Source organism: Anomalospiza imberbis, chromosome 2 (assembly GCF_031753505.1).
Source record: "Anomalospiza imberbis isolate Cuckoo-Finch-1a 21T00152 chromosome 2, ASM3175350v1, whole genome shotgun sequence".
Lineage (NCBI taxonomy): Eukaryota > Metazoa > Chordata > Aves > Passeriformes > Viduidae > Anomalospiza > Anomalospiza imberbis.
This window is the reverse complement of record NC_089682.1, coordinates 103,537,939-103,555,449: the sequence shown is the minus strand read 5'-3', so window position 1 is coordinate 103,555,449 and position 17,511 is coordinate 103,537,939.

Here is a 17,511-nt window from a genome sequence, read left to right as displayed (position 1 = left end):
TCAGGTGTGGCACATCAGTGAGGGCATGGCACAGCAGTTCACACAGATTAAGCTGCCACACAAGGGCGTGCAGCAAGAGGACTGTAGCTCTGCCAGCTCAACCAGGGAGCAAAGGCATAAAACTGCCAGAGGGCCATGTCAGCTCTAGGCACTGCACCCATGGTGACAGACACAGCTGTCCAGACAAAGCGACAGTGGGAAAACACTGTCACATGGGTGTCAGGATGTAGGGTGCGCTCTGCTCATACCCCAGCACCAAACAGCAGCACCCTGGGAGGTGTGCCTGGGCAAAGGAACTCCTCCTCTTAGTGACACTGTTTTGGGAGGAGGAGCATGGGTTGAAAAGCATCAGGGAGTCTGAGGCAGGAGTTGAAACTTCATTAAAATACTTCCGAAATTGCACCCTACTTTTCCTGGGCAGACAGGAAACATGATAAGGAGGATTCTCTATCATTTCTCCACCTGGCTGAATGTGGAGACTTAAAGGTGTACAGGGCAATGGGAAGTTTCTGCCTGGGACATATTCTCTGTCCTGCCCCACCTTCACATGTGCCCTGGCAAGTGGAACCAATGGCAAGGACAATGGTCTATCAAGGTTGGAGTTATCTCCAACTTATGTCAGCCCAAGACCTGTGTCAAAACTGTTTCCATAAAGCAGAAGATGGTTCATTGTCATAAGGGATTATCTCCTGAGGGCAATAGAAGGCCTAATACACAGGCCAGACCCACATTTTAAGAAAATTGATAATACGGCAAGAAAGTTTCCTACACTGGTACTGCCATCAGAGATATTAGCTTTTCAGGTCGACAACTATTAATTTGCAGATAGAAGTCCAAGGGCAATGGGTTTATAAAAGGCAGGTCATGCTTCATTAACCTGATCTCATTCTACAGGAAATGACCCACATAGTAGGTGACTAAAAATGGGTGAGTGGATATGGTTTACCTGGCCTTTAATAAAATCTTTTACACTGATTCCCACAACATTTTCTTGCAGAAACTGGCTGCTCATTGCTTGGTTGGGTGTAGGGCACTGATGAGAACACACTTTGAATCCAGTATGCAATTTCAGACCCCTCACGACAGGAAAGACATTGAAGTGCTCAAGTGAGTCCAGAAGAAGACACCAAAATTGTAGAGGGGTCCAGAGCACAAGTCTTATGAAGAGTGGCTGATGGAAGTGGCAGTTTCTCTCCTCCGGGAGACAAGGAGGCTCAGGGCAGAGAGACCTTACAGATGTTTCACTACCTGAAAGGAGGTGGTAACAAGGTGAGTATCTTTTTTTTTTCCCAAGTAACAAGTGATAGGGAAAAAGGAAATGGTCTCAAGTTGTATCAGGGGAGACTTAGATTGGATATTAGGAAAAATTTCTTCATAAGAAGAGGCTTCCTGGAGAAGTGGTTGAGTCAGCTTTCCAGGGAATATTTAAAAGTCATGTAGATACGGGGAATGAGATGTGGTCCTGCTCAATGGCAAATGGAATGTTAGTCATCCAGGAGGGCCAGCTGTGTCCTGAGGTCCATCAGGTACAGCATTGCCAGACAGGCTAGGGAGTTCTAGTTCTAGCACACAGTTCTACTCTGTGCTGGTGTGGCCTCACCTTGAGTGCTGTGTGCAGGTTTGGGCATCACAATATAGAAAAAGATAAAAAGCTATTGAAGAGAGTCCAATGGAGGGCTTTGAAGACAGTGAGTTGTCTGGGAGGGAAGCCTTATAAGGAGTGACTGAGGTAATTTGGCTTTTTCAATCTAGAGGAGACTGAGAGGAGATGTCATTGCAGTCTATGCTTCTTCACGGGTGGAAGTGGAGAGGCAGGCACTGATTTCTCACTCTCTGGTGACCAGTGACAGGACCAAAGGGAATGGCCTGAAGTTGTGTCACAGGAGGTTAAGGCTGGATATTAGAAAGAGATTCTTCACTCAGGGGATAGCTGAACACTGGAAGAGGATCCTCAAAGTAGTGGTCACAGCAACAGCCTGATAGAGTCTAAGAAGTATTTGTACATTGCTGTTAAGCACATGGTGTGATTCTTTGGGCTCTCCTCTGCAGGGCCAGGAGCTGGACTTCAGTGATCCTTGTGGATCCCTCCAAAATCAGGATATTCTATGACTCTATAGAAGTAATTGGCCTCTCTGTGACATTTTTATATAACATTTGTGATTGTGCGTATATGTGATTCAAGCCAGAGTAGTCAGCAAGTAGATGATAAGAAAGTCTAGGAGACAAACACTGGGGAGACCTTGGGTCTATGGACTTGATAATGAATTGGAGCTATGAGTCATGGGCCATTGTACATTTCAATGCCAACAGCTTGAGAGATCTGGGGATCTGGAAGCAACCACTTGGCTGATTTTCTACAATTTATAGTTGGCAATTTATAGTTTTCTACAATTTATAGTGTATATAAATATCTGTATAAGTATAGGTATTCTGTCAGCAGATTTTAACCTTATTCAGGAAAGAGGAGACAGCTATCAGCCCATCCATGCTTGTTTGAGTGCTATGTTTTTTGTCTCTGCTGATCCATGTGATTAGCAATGTGTACGTATATTGTGTTTGTGCGTATTCATGCATACTTGCCTATCAGGAATTTGTGCTCACCCTTGCCATTGGCTGGACCTGAGGACAGAGAACAACAGCATTCTCATACTCATCAGGCTATTGGATTCAGGAACCTCTCACACTTGAACTGTCGATGCTGTCAAAACCCCTTTTTTATACAATCTCATCCCCCTCACTACCTCATTTTTGACTGCAGTGAAAAATGGGGAAGATGATAAACCATATGTCTGATTCCAGTTTTTTTTTTTTTTATTGTGTGCATCATCAAGATTTCTAAATTAAATCTAAAAAAACATGTCATGAGTTGAATGCTATCTAATTATTTAATCCCTTGAGCACAATATCTGGCTAGAGAAAATAATTTTCTGTATATAAGTGGCCCATTTCCTTTCTATCCCAAAATAAAATGATGTGAAAAACCTCACTTTCTTTTTTTTTTTTTTCCACAGAACGTCCACAGAATGCAGTTTCTCTCAAGAAATTCCATAAACAATGAGACTGTTCTTCAGAGAGTTTACTGCCTCTGGCATGCCCATGTTCTTCTTTGGGATCCAGTGAAGTGAACTGGAAGAGGATGAATGAATTGGGCACAGTGATGATGTATACCTGGTGGGTCCATTCATAGACAGAGCACAGCAGTCAAAAACATTCTTTTTCAGGCATAGCAAGAAAGACTAAATCTGTTAGGATTTGGAGGAACATTTTCTCTACATCTTCCCTTAGGATAAACACAGTGACATTTCCATAACAGATAGAAATGGGGAAAGGCATTGCTCATAACAATGCTTTGCTACAAGATCTTATCGGATTATCATGGCCACAAAAAGAAAATGCTGATTATTCACATCTCCTCAAAAAAGGAGATAAGAGTCTCCAGTGAAGGGCTATCTATCACTTTTTCTTTTCTCTAAGATGAATGTTTTAAATATTGTCAGAAAGTCTGAATAAGTTATCATAATTAATCTGCTGGGCTTCACTTAAATGGTAACGTCCTTGCCATTCCAGTATTGTTCCTCTGGGGAGGAGAGAAAGGCTATGTACATCTATTTGCTAAAGCAACATTTATTTATACCTGATAGCATGAAAGAGGTCTTTGATATAATGAGGAGTGTTGCTCAGAAGTAAATTACTCTTTAATAATACTAATTAAATCTTCAATGGCACTGAGAATGACACCTGAAAGCAAAACATAGCTTGTAAAGCACTCAGGAAATAATTATAATATAAAATCTGTGGCTTTTTCAGACTGGAAGATTCAAAAATGTTCACAGGAAGATGTTACCGGCAATCCTTGTTTTCTAACTTTGGCAGTTTCAAGGAAGCTGGCTTGTAATTTAATAGAAAGCTATGCAGATTAATTGCAACAATAATAGGATTGATTTGAATGTTCCAGGTAGTGTACAGTGTTTCATAGCATAAAAAGTAAAAACTCTCCTGGACTAATCCTATACTTCTAATTCTAGCTGACTTTCTGAAGGAATCAGCCAAACTTTTCTTCAGAATATTGAGAGAGATTTTTAAAAAAGGTGGAGCTGCTTCGATGTTTGAATCATGCACAGAAAGTTGAATTAGCCAGTTCAGTGGTGCAGAATAGCTGTACTTTCTCTCCTCTGGTAGACATGTCTCCTCAGGGTTGAAGCATGGGCGTCTAATTGAATCATTTCCTCATTCAGCTCAAATACAGCAAATATGTAGTTCAAGTCCAGAATATTTGTTATGATTGTTCGTCATAAATATTAAAGATTATAATTAAATCCAGGAATTAATTTTCATTGAAAATAAAACATGAATATTATCAAATTTATCTTTCAAGTCCCTTTTGGAAGTGTTATCTAAAGAAATGTATAGAAGTGAAGTTTATTCTTACAGGTCTCTTGTAAATGTTTCTACAGTTTCAAAGCATTTTCCCCTTCTTTCTTCCTTCTTTATATCACCTTTCCTCTGCTTCTTCTGAACTTTTTATTGATGAAACTGAAAAGTCCTGAAAGATTTATCCATCTTGCAGTTTCAACAGTTTTGTTCCTTCAAAGCACATTAGAAGGATAATAGGAAAAAGAAGGCACAACATTGAGTCTTCATTTCAGAAAACTACTTATCCTTCCCCCAAAACGCATCCTCCCAAATTAACTTGACAGCAGACAGAACAGTTAATCCTATCACTGTTATATAGCACCTCCCTGTGCTTCAGTTGACTGTACTCCAACACCTAGCAGTGCTGCTACATAATCTTGACTTGAATTTCTGGAAAGAATTTTTGCATTGTGAAAAAGATCTGTGACAAAGAATGTGGACTACAGCCTTGGAATATAGGAAAAGTAACATTTCAGAGAAAAGTAAAATTTTTGAGATTTGTATAACTGGCAGGTCAAGGACTCAAGACAAAAAAATAGTGGGATTAAAAGGGAAAAAAACGAAAAGATTCAGAGGGTGGTTACTCAGCAACATCCAGAATCAGACTGTTTCAGAATCAGAATCCAGAATCAGACTTTTTTTCTTTCAAGGCAGCTGCCTAGCTAACAAAGATCTCACTGGATTGGTGAGAATAATAGTGCTGAACATTCTAGCTCATCAGACCCAACTTCATATGTAGCAAATAAGTAACTTGTTTTTTATTTTTAATTTGTGCATATCTTTATACAATCTCTCAGTAAAATTGTCTCAAAAAGGCCCAGAGTGGGACAGTTACAAGGCAAGGAGAGGTCAAAGAGCTTTTCATTTGAATCAACAGGAAAATGCTAAAGAGATAATGAAAGTATAAGAAATGAGGAGGGATATAAAACCAATGTGCTTCTGAAATGGTTGATCTAATGAAGTGCTTTTATTAAATCAGTGTTTAACAAGATAAATTGGAAAGGTACGCATAATGCCAAAGCAATAAAGATGTTGTGAATATACAGTTTGATAAGAAGCTGAGTACTACTGTGCTCTTAAAGAAAGCACAGTGCCTTAACTTGTCCTGGATTACTTGTGTTCCTTCATCTTGAAAGCTATTGAACCAGTACCAGTATTTCTGAAAATCACAGACAAGTGAAGATAAACCTCTTGTTTTCTTGAGGAGAATCACAGTTTGGAGTTTATTTTCAGTAATTTTATGTTAATGTGTATAACTGATATTTCCCAATGGGTCATAACCATGGGAAGCAATGCAATATGTGTCAGCCATGCATGTGTTTCAGCTAATGTGCAGCAACCGTGAGTGCACTGATGGGCAGACAACTTGAATATACTTGCTCAAAGGGTAGAGAGTAGTGATGACTAGAATATGCAAAAGAAAATGGGATTTCAAGGAATATCTTGAATATTTCAAAATTTGAAATAACCTTTGATAATTTGGGCCTTTAATTCTTGAAACTGTATGTAAGGATTATAAAGTATCCTTGCATTTGTTCTTGCTGGGTAGAAAACATGTAGAACCCACACTTTCTCTAATGAAAGAAAATTACACCCTAGAGTTCCGATGTCTGTTAGGATGAGAGACTTAAAATCCAGTTAATGGGAGAGTTATGAAATGGGTGTCAATTGAGGAAAATCCAATCTTTCTGATAATTATATATATATATCAATAGATAAATATTGAGACAGACAGAAGTATGAGTATTCTTAGCTTAACAACTATGGCACATATTTGACTGTTCTCGTTATTCTAGTATGTCTAACTTTTTACTGCTCCAGTTTTCATCAATCCTTGTGCATACACCATAGAATTTGAAACTATGAATCCTGCAATAAATTATAACTTAATTGCATGGGAAACACTATAAATGAATTATTAATTATGCAGTGTATGTGATATAATATGCATAATATAAAATATAATTATATTAATTATACAGTGAGTGGGGCTGTTTTCAACACTGCCTCCACCTCAATTATCATTGATTCTAAGGACAGAACTGCATATAGCTTAAGACAGGCAAGTGTAGAAAGAGAGGAGAAAAGGAGAAGGCAGTAAAGAAAAGGAGTAGAAGGAGGAGTAAAGAAATGAAATAAAGACATTGGAAAATAAGTGTCTAGTAGAATCAGATTTGGAAGTGGCTCGGTTTAGAGTTTCTCATGAATGCCCTTTCACCTATTTTTTGGGACTCAGAGATTAAAAAGAAAAAAATTAAAGAAATAAAATTCTACAGAACTTCTCATTGCTGAGCAGTCGTATATCCTTACAAAATGAGAAAGAACAGTACTTGTAGTACTTGTAAAATTTTAAGCATTCTTAAAATGAAAATTGGATAGACAAGGTAATAATCAGTTTCTTCCATGAAAGACTATCTAGGCATAATTAGATCTTAAAATAATGTTTGAAATAGTTGAAGTAGATTAACTAAATAAGATCAAAACCCTGTGACCTTACAGGGCTATCACAATGCTAAATGCTGACTATCTGCACAATTGCTGTCAAGCCAGTGTTTGATATCTGCCTTCAGGTTTATTCCAGTATGTACTAAATATTAATTTATGATAGAGTAATGGTCACCTAACAGAACTAAAGTTATTTATTCAATTATTTAATAGAGGAACTCTCATTGACATATGAACTGTTCCATCTTCTGTTAAAACACTGCCATCAGTTTTGTATTAATATTTTCCAGGAATAAATTATTTAAATCCACATTCCTAATATGGAAATAAAGATTTTAAACTTCTCTACAGACAATACTTTTAAAACTCTTGAAGTGTCTTTCATACACAAAATTGTAATAAATTCCAGGTATAAAAATTATTTTGAAAAAAAGCTCCATTAAAGAGGTTTTGTTTCAAACATGAGTTACAAGTAGTCTGAAAAAGCAAACAGACATTTTTCTAAAATGTAACAATAGACTGTACACAGTGTTAAATGAGATCTAATCAAACTTTTCTGTAATTACTTTTCTCTAATTTGTTAACACAGACTTTAACCTGGCTTGGAGTTCAATGTCATGACAAACCACTTTTTTCCCTAACGTAATTTTTTAATAACTGGATACCTCAAAACATTAAACAAAATATTTAATATCAATTTTGTGCACATTACACATGACATCAAAGGTTACATTATTGGCATTGATTTAAGTGAATTTTGTGCTTGAAAGAAGGATTTAGTGGTGAATTTTATATTATAGACTCTGTGAAGGACATGTTATCCCAGTGTTTAATTTAGAAGTTGTTATTACAGTATTTATTTTATATAAAACTAGGATAAATAAGGTGCAGAAGCTCTCAGCTCAAAGGAAATATGTATGATTTAAAATAACTAGGCTGAGTGAAACCAGATTATTTCATGAATACAGATGTGAAAGTACAGCAAAAGTCAGGCATAGTTTATATTTTAAAGTAGATAAGTAAATCAAAAGTGTTCAAAAAGTTTCAAGCCAGAAGAATATTCCCCATCCATTCTTAAAACTTTGTAGCTTCAAAGGTTTTAAAAATATAAATTACTACAGCCTGATATTGTGAATGAGTGAATACACTCTTCCACTATGCAGTTTAAGAAACTATTAAAACACTGAAAATAAAATTTCAATTTCCCAGTGAGGTCTGTTTAGCAAATATTTAAATTAGTTAGGCTATTCCTAATAGGTACTATGGGTGCAATTGCTGTGAGGTGATGGATCTCTTTGTAGTAATGGGATTATGTGAAGACCTGGTGAAACCAAAATCCCTGCTTTGTATACTAGAAGTCCACCTCCACAGTGTAACTTCAATTACAAGAAAAAAAAGAAGCAGTAGCTTTGGTATGCCCTGAGACATTATTACGCCTTGGTTTGATGGCTCAGCCACTAAAATCTTTAATAAAAGATCAGCAGAAAAAAGTGCCTGTAAGTTCTTCTAGTCTTCCAGAGCTAATGTAGTGTAGCATTGTGAATTAACGGATTTTGATAACATGTACTTCATAAAATCTGGACTTACCATTTCAACCAGGAGTACCAGAAGTGCTGTTTCACTATATTATGATAATATTAATAGGTGTTTGCATCCGGAATTGATAAACACAAGAGTTCTATGACAACGGTTTTGAAATCCAAAATGGATTTTCTGTGTATACCAGTCAGTGGCCTGTCTAAATTATTAATAGAAGAATATTATTATAACTTTTTTCATGCTTTTCAATGACTGAGTAGTTGAAAATTTACTACTTTTTCACCTAAAAATTTCACAGTTAAGTGTTAAAATCATTATTATTGTGACTCTGGTTTTAGCACTCATCAATAATTTAACTTTATCACCATTTCATTAACATTTAAGCACCACTGTACTGTTCATAGTGATTTTTTAAATTAATTCCTGGTATTGAAGACATACTTTTCCCACACAATTATATGTTTAATTTCTCTTAAAAACTGTAGCACTCAAAAGTTATGTCATTTCTGATGTGCTTTAGATGAGTTTGTCTTATATTTGGTGATAGTAAAGTAGTGAATTCCACATGCTATTTTCTTCTCATACATTTAAGAATTATAAATATTAAGGACTTTGTTACCTCTTTTTTGGAGAGTGTTGTGATTTAACCCTGGTAGGCAGCTAATCAAAACAAGTTGACTATTTTTTTTCTTCTAGTCAACATAGTTTTTTGTCCATTCTCCAACATGGGATGTGGAAGAGAATAACAAGGGTGAATGTTTACCTTATATGTTGAGGTAAAATCATTTGAAGAGGTAAAGGTAAAGGTTCATTTGACAAGTAAGCAAAGTAAGGAATTAATTCACTACTTCCTAACAGCTGTCATGTATTTAGCCATCTCCAGGAAAAGTAGAGTTACATCATATATAGCAGGTATTTCCAAAGCCAGAAATGCCCTCCACTTCCTCCTTCTTCCCTGCTAGTTTTTACTCCTGAATATCACATCATTCATTTAAGAGATGGACTTGATGACCCTTTTGGGTGCTTTCTAACTCATAATATTCTGTGTGTGTGTGTGTGTGTGTGTGTGTGTGTGTGTGTGTGTGTGATTAAATGCAAATGGTAACCAAGATATGGTATAGATTATTTTTTAACTAAACTGGGTCCACAGGGGCCAGCTGTCCCAGGAATGTAACCTCCCAACTTCCTGGTCAGTAGCAACTTCTTGCTGCTTCACTATGTATGCAGCATGAGAAATGGAGAAGGCCTCAATATTTGGTCTCAAAACATCATCATGACAGGTATTAGCAAAACCAGGTTTCATATAAATTTGTGAAATCATGAGCTGTACCTTGTGTTCAGCTACAAGGTCCCCTCAATTACTTATTACATTAATGAAGCATATAAGGAAAAATCAGATTAAAATACATTTTAAATTTTTTTTTTGAAGACTGAGGATGAAAAATGAAGTTCCAGAAGTTCCTGGTGTGAACAGTGATCATGAGATTATACAGTGTCCTAAGGAGGAAACAGGGGGGATGAACCACCACAATGCTTTGCAAGAACCGTTAAGCAATAACTAAAACATTAGTGTAGCATTGACAGTTTCTCTTACTGTTCATATCCAAAATGCAGTAACATGCACACTATTTTGAAGAAGAGTAACTACCAGAGAAAAACCCCGATGCAGCTCCATGACAAAGCATATTTGATACTCCAGCTAACTGCCTTGCATTAAGTAGATGATTTTAAGTAATAAGAACAAGAAAAATAACCAAAGTAACCAAAGGTCACATTTTAATTTTATGTTTTCACCACTTTGTAAAATCGACACCATGTTTATGATGCTAGCTAAACAGGATTATTACTGGCACACATAAGTGTTGGCATATATTTTCCAGAATACGTCAGTTATCGTCTGCATTTTTAATGCATCTGCAAAAATTGATAGCTCTTTCTCTGTGGAGCAAGTGAGGCACAGCTGAGGAACTTTGCCTCTGTCTACTATCTACATTCTCATACATGTCGTCTTTACAAGATGTCTGAGAATCCCATCCCATAACCCCAAATCCAAATATAAAGGTAGGTAAAGAATATTTTAACAGGCAGATTCAATGGTGAAAATTTTCACTTCTTCTGTTTTGGGTTTGTTTGGTTTTTTTTTTTTCCTGTTTTTAATGTGAATCCCAGTTTTATCTAGATCTATGGATAGTTCTCCCATGTTTGCACTACTATAGTATCTGAATTGCCCATCCTGTTACAAGAAGGGCAGATTAATAGCCTCATGTTCTACCAAAATGACAGGTTAACAAATACTTGCATAGTCAACATGAATTCTGCACCAGGCAGTACAGAACAACACAGAAGTAGAACATTTTCTGGATATTAAGCTCAATTTTTCACTGCATCAACCTCAATTTTCTATGCTTCACTGACAAAATAGGGTCTTCCAGCTGGTAGCATAATGAGTTGGACTAGACTAATTTCACATCAAAATTGACTGTAAACCAAGGTTTGAATTCTAAAGGTGCAAAGAATGGTTTCTCTTTCTTTTTCTTTCTTTTCTTTCTTTTCTTTCTTTTCTTTCTTTCTTGATAAATCATGCCATGGAAGGGTTTGCACATCAGATAACACAGATGAAAAGAAAAAGTGTTAAATTAATTAGAACAGAGGCAAAGACTGACCTATCTTTACCAAAATCCTATTTTTATTTATTGTATTGTCCCCTTGAGACACTATATTAAACTAAAGATGCACCTCCTAAATTTGGACAGACAGTCAATATACATATATTATGGTAGAATCATAGATGGCCACAGTCTTATGAAACAGCTACTGATAAATGTAAAAAAATCCAAGGAACAAACATCTTTTTATTTTCTGCCCACACCTGATACTATTGCAACCTCTCTCAAATTTATTCTATAAAATAAAACAAAATAGGTGAGGTTCTGAATGCTTTGCTTTTAAAACTATTGTCAGATGCCCCATTATAATCTGTACAGTATCAAGAAGAACAATTGCAAAATGCAATCTTCATTGCACATTATTCCAGAATAAATTATAATGATAACTGATTCACATGAGTTATGAAGTTAACCTTTCTTTTGAAATGTTTGACTCTACTGATTTTATATTTCATTAAAAATTTTTGCTGAATAACTCCGATATAAAGAGATTACTAAAGGCATAAGACAGTTAAGTTTTGATCAGTAAAAGAAGCTTCTCTTCTATCTCCTTCCCTTGAATTGCAGAGAATCTATTACATTGGCAAATTAAGAGCTCGGTCTTCAGATAGTAGTTAAAGCAAAGCAACAAGTATGTGGACACTGTGAATTGAGAAATTATGTATGTCAGAAAATAATCAAAATTCTTAGACATCAGTTTCAGTGTGTAGAACTGCACTTCAATCAGAGTTAAGAAATATGAGAAGATAACAGCACAGCATTGAAAAGGATTATAGAGAATATCATTCACTGTTAGACCAAAATACTCTAGAACCCCACAGTTACAAAATCCTGGTGCACACCCCCTGTTATTCAATAGAATAAAAAAAGCCAAGAGATCAATACTATAAGACTATTATATTGATTGTGGAAATTATATATTTATCAATATTATTTAGAAAAGATTTTCCCTTTTTCTTATTTTTTTTCTTTTTTCTTTCCTGATTTTTTCTTGTATTACTGACATATTTTTAGTAAAAAATCTTCAAAGTGGTTGATGGACAACAGTTGAAGAAGTAACATGGCTGCGACTTGTGTTCATTCTTGCAAATAAGTCAGCTTTCATTGTAGTTTATAGGCTTGCACCAAGTACCTTTAAAGAAAGCTTAAGAACAACATTATGAATCATTTAGAAGCTGGTTCTTTTTACTCTTTTCCTTTATTTGTTGAACCAGCCATAGTCTTGTTCACATTATTTATTTATCCAACCCATCTTAGTTGAGCAGATGTATTATTAAGAAGATCTACACCTTTTTAATCTTGACTTCTCACTCCTGATAACCCGGCTACAAAATCTGTCAAAATGAGTAGAAAGTGTGCCGAAAAGTTGCCGCTTGACTGCTTTGGCTAGCACACGCCTGTGCTTCAGCATGAGGTGACATATATACTTCCTCATCATACAGAAAAATTCAGTATAAACTATTACAGTCTTATTTTCCTGATAATTTCAGATATAGTTAACCTTTTCCTGTACAGAATTTTTAGGGAATACTTGAGATATTAGCTCACTGAAGCTAATATCTGAAAAGCTTGCCAATCTGAAAAGATGATCTGAAAACTTGCTTTGAAAACAGGATGAGGTGAAGGATGACTTCACTGTCTTGCCAAATATACATATTCTGATAATGTCTGTAATGGATTTCCCATATATATGTAGAAGGTAGTGTAGTTTGACTCCTGGGCCTGCTGTATTCACAATTTGAAAGACAGCAGCTTCCCTTAAAAAGAGAGGAAGACCTGCCATCAAGATTCCATCTCCCACAGAAGAAAAGAACATCTAACTGGTTAATTCTTCATTACTGATGATGCAGTGGATGGTATTATATACCAAAAGTAATCATCAGGTATCAAACGACTCATAGGTTCTTGTGTTTTGACATATTTCTACATAATATGAGTTTGGTAGAAAGGTGTCCTTGCCTCTGTCTTCTATGATTCTTATGCCATAAAGCAGTAATTGTTACAGTGACACTACCTTCTGGCATGTGTGGACTCACTGCTTCAGGAAAAAGAGCATATCTCTTGTTCAACAGTTTTCTTCCACAGAGACTGCTAACAAAATCCATAACAATTTGTTCATTTCTTTTGGCTTTACATACACATATTCTAATGTTAGTTTACTACCACTGTGAAGTAGTTTTGCTATATTTGTTAAAGTTTCAGGTTGGACGTCAGGAAGAATTTTGTCACTGAAGGGGTAGTTAAGCATTGTAAGGAACTGCCCAGGGAGGTAGTGGAGTCACCATCCCTGAAAGTATTCAAGAAATGGCTGGACAAGGCCCTTAGTGCTGTGGATTATTTGGCATGGTGGTGTTCAAAGGTTGGAGTCAATGATCTCAGAGGTCTTTACCAACCTTGATTCTATGATGCTATGCTGCTACAGAATGTACTGCATCCTTTACTTATTCTAGTAAAGTATTACAAGGATACTAAGCAAAGACTTTGAACCTTTGGAGTTCCATAAGTTAAGTATAATAAAAATAAAACAAAACAAACCAAAAGTACTATTGAATCACAGAAGAGCCTGAATATAGACATGTAGGTATTAGGGTTTCTCCCTCCGCAACTATGTCACTATCAATAGCTCAAGTGAAGTGCATCTGCACAAATTTTTAAGACCTTATGATTAAATTTATTATACCTGTAAGTGTGTATTCTCTTTTCTCTTCATCTGGTTTAAGAACAGAGAATTCTATTAGCTCAGGCTTAAATATAAATCTTTAAAACTTTAGATTTGTGCAGTTGAATAGTAATATAATTTTCTCTTTGTAAGCCACTTTTCTTTCTTTTTACTATGTCTTAATACATCAGAAATATAAAATTCTGATAATGCTAATTTCAGACTGATAAATAAATGTTTCTAGATGCCTTATTTATTTAAACTTCTCCAGCACCAGTTTAAGATCTAACATTTTTATCGAAATCTATGGCAATTTTTATTTCCCAGTTGAGTAACAATGAGAATGAATAGGTACTCCAGAAGAGCACCTGTGTCAGAGTCCAGGACATGCCTCTGGCTGCCCTGGCTGTCTCGAGACCCTGGCAGGGGTCTTGGAGACCTTGGCAAGAAGTAAAAAACAGCTGTGGCTTTGATTTTAGCGCATGGAAAACTGCCAACTCTGGATGAGGAATTACAAGACAAAAGGGTTTGAGTAGTGTAATAGGTGAACTGACACAGGGTGGAAAAGTAGAATTTTGGGGTTTTTTAGAACGTAATTCAGGGGTAAATAATGCAGGAGTCTGGGTGTGTCCTAGCCTTCTTCTCCTTTGTCTTGTCCTCCATGTCTTGGTGTGATGATGACACTTTTCTATTGGTTTAGGATAGGGACACACTGTCCAACATAGATGATAGGAATTGGTGAGAAATTGTAAACATGTAACACATAATTTTGAGTATATAATGTGGGAGTCACCCGAGGTTCGGCAGAGACTGCTATGGCTTCTGTACTAAGCGGATCTCGGGAGGTCAGAGAGAGAACGTTTTAGATAAGAAAAAATAAACAACCTTGAAAATGCAATCGGAAGCATTCCAGACTCCTTCTTTGGCGGCTTGGGCTTGGAGAAAAAGGACTTTTACAATCTTGGGGTCATCAAGACTTCACAGAGACACAGACCCCGAGACACCTGGAATACATTTTTCAAGTTCTTGTGGTATACAGAAGGATGAAGAGAGTCTTTCACTACTACGTGAGAAGATTCCATGGATGCTGTCACACAATTAGAAATCTCTCATACAGTTCGAAATCTGTCACACAGTTAGAAATCTCTCTAGATGCTTTATTTCTTTCATCTGCAAGTAAATCCTTATCATATGGCTGCATTTGTAGCAGCAACTTCTAATTTGTCAACACATGTCTCAGCTTCCTCACTACCATACAAGAGCCTTTTTCCATTGTACCAAGTAGAGAATTACTTTTACTGCCTAGATATATTTCTTTTTCTCACATGAGAATAAAAAAAATCAGCAGTTACCAGAACATGGCCTTGTTGCTGAAGTCTGAAATGCAGTAAGAGGCTTTTTTCCCCTGGTGTCCATAAGGACAGGTGATAGTAAAAAGGGACAAGATTTTGGCTTTGGTTTAGTATCCCAGAGAATACATAGTACAATCTGTTGTCTGTTTTTAGTGACCTTTTTCTTAAGCATCCTCTGTGGAAGTCAGCAAAGAGAGAGTAGCTGTGCTACTAAGGCCATTTAAAATGAGTTGTTAGGGTAATTATAAAGAGGGAGTGTTATGCACAAGTGAGAGAAAGAAGTTTGTGTTGGTGTAGTGGTTCAGTGGGAGGGGGAATATGACATCTGATTATCCAAAGGCTTCTTATCATAATACGCAAATACGAACTTCAAATGCGTGAATTGTCATCTAGAAGTGACAAGAAAAGTGAGTCTTTCCCCTTAATAGCTTTGCAGAATTGAGGTCTTAATTACCATGCAACTGCTACAACAGTATATATAAAGTATGCATAGCAAAGCACTTTTTCTATGACTTTTAACTTAGAGATGGTACAATGACTTAAATATTTTAAATGCAATTAAAATGCAGAGGTTTAAATATGATAATGCAGTAACTTCTTGCAGTTAGTAAAACCTCTGGAGAATCTTGGAAAATATAGCCTTTAATATTGAATTGCAAATGTAGTGTACTAAGAAGCCAGAGCTTATAATTTTATATCCATTTAGTACATGGTTAATCAACATTACCTAATTTGGTGCTATGTAATTTTATTCCCGTTAGGTTGCAGTTGTGCCACTACTGTCCAATTTAAAGACTGCTCGTCATTATCATTACAATAAATCACAGTTACCTAGTAGATAACCCAATAAAACAATCTTCCTGATGAAGCTTCTCCAGTCAAGCAGTGTACACTGTAATAATGCCCCGCGGCATCTCTCTGTGTTTTCCTGGTCCCCGGGCAGCTCCAGCACCTAGAGTGGTACCGCATCCCTCCGGGACCCAGGGTCACCGCACGTTTCCAGACTCGGCTCCGTGCCGATGTCTGGGCAGGGGTGCCAGCAGATTCCTCGCCACTACGAGCGAGAGACACCAGTAAAGAGTGAAGGAACGTCCAGATTCCCCACGCGTGGAAGGCTGAAAGTCCTTTATTGCCGCGAGGAGCTGCACTGAGGCACCGCGACCCGCTCCCAGCTGGTGCGTGAGGAAAACGGCATCGGGCACTCTGAGGTGTGGTATTATATCGGGGAGAGAGCGAGGAGAACAGGGGCCCTCCCGCCCAATGGCGGCAGGTGCCGTGGTGATGACGTGGACCACGGCACCCAACGGGGACAAGACTGGGACAGACCCCGGGCTCTGGGGCGAACAGGGGATGGGAATTAGGAGTGAGGGGCACTGAACCCTCCGGGCAGGATGGAGAGTGGTCACAGCGGAAGCTCTAACAGCCAGGGACCTGGAGTGAACAGGTGGGGGGAAAGGGGAACAGACACGGGGGTACGCGGGAGTACACAGAACATCTAGCTAACAGATCAGAACCCCTAACCTAAACCCCAAACCGCGATGCAACAATGCCCTACATTTATAAACCACTTTTCATCCCAAAGCACATCACAAATTACATACAGTGAATGTCAGTGAATCTGAAGAAGCTTCTAAGTAGTGAAGCACATAAGGTAACCAGCATACAAGATGCTCTCTGGAACTAAAATGAAGGAGGAAGTTTAAGTGACACTTTTCCTCTTAAATTGTTCCTGCATTTCTTGTATCTGCACATACAACAAAAGAAACCCTCTATTTAACGTATTTTCTATCATGCACAGGGAGGCAAAAATAGAATGGGAGACAAACTGAAGGAAAATAACAATTTTTCTTATTTTGAGCCTGGGCCTTATAGCAGATATAACCTCATGTTCAGAGTAACAAGGTATGGCATTTCACTGAGATGCAAGCATGATCTGGCAAAGAAACCTGTAGTTGTTACAACACATTTCTCAGAAATATAAATTCAAATAGATGTTATTTAACATTCTTAATTCCTTCTAAATAGCATGATCTTGTACATTTCACAGATAAGGTTTGCATGTGTCTGAGACAGAGAGGGGAGAAAAGACAAGGAGAGAGCACTGTTAGCTTTGCTATCTAGCCTGCCACCCCATTCCTCACACCCATCATACTAAATAGATATCATGTAAATTCACCTTCACAAAAGACAAAAAAATTAACTTCCTTACATCTAAAGTCATTCAAAATATGTTCAATGCCAGTCATCACAAATATTAAAAAGTAAAATTTGAGTGTCTGTAACCTCATCCTGTGTAAGAAGCACAAATGTACATCTGGGCGTAAAGGCTTACTTTCTTTTCTTTATTTTGGGGTTGGAGCAAGTGATACATTTTCTCCATATCCCATGTTATATACATGACCTGATCTTTATTAGTGATATGGATGTTATTATCACT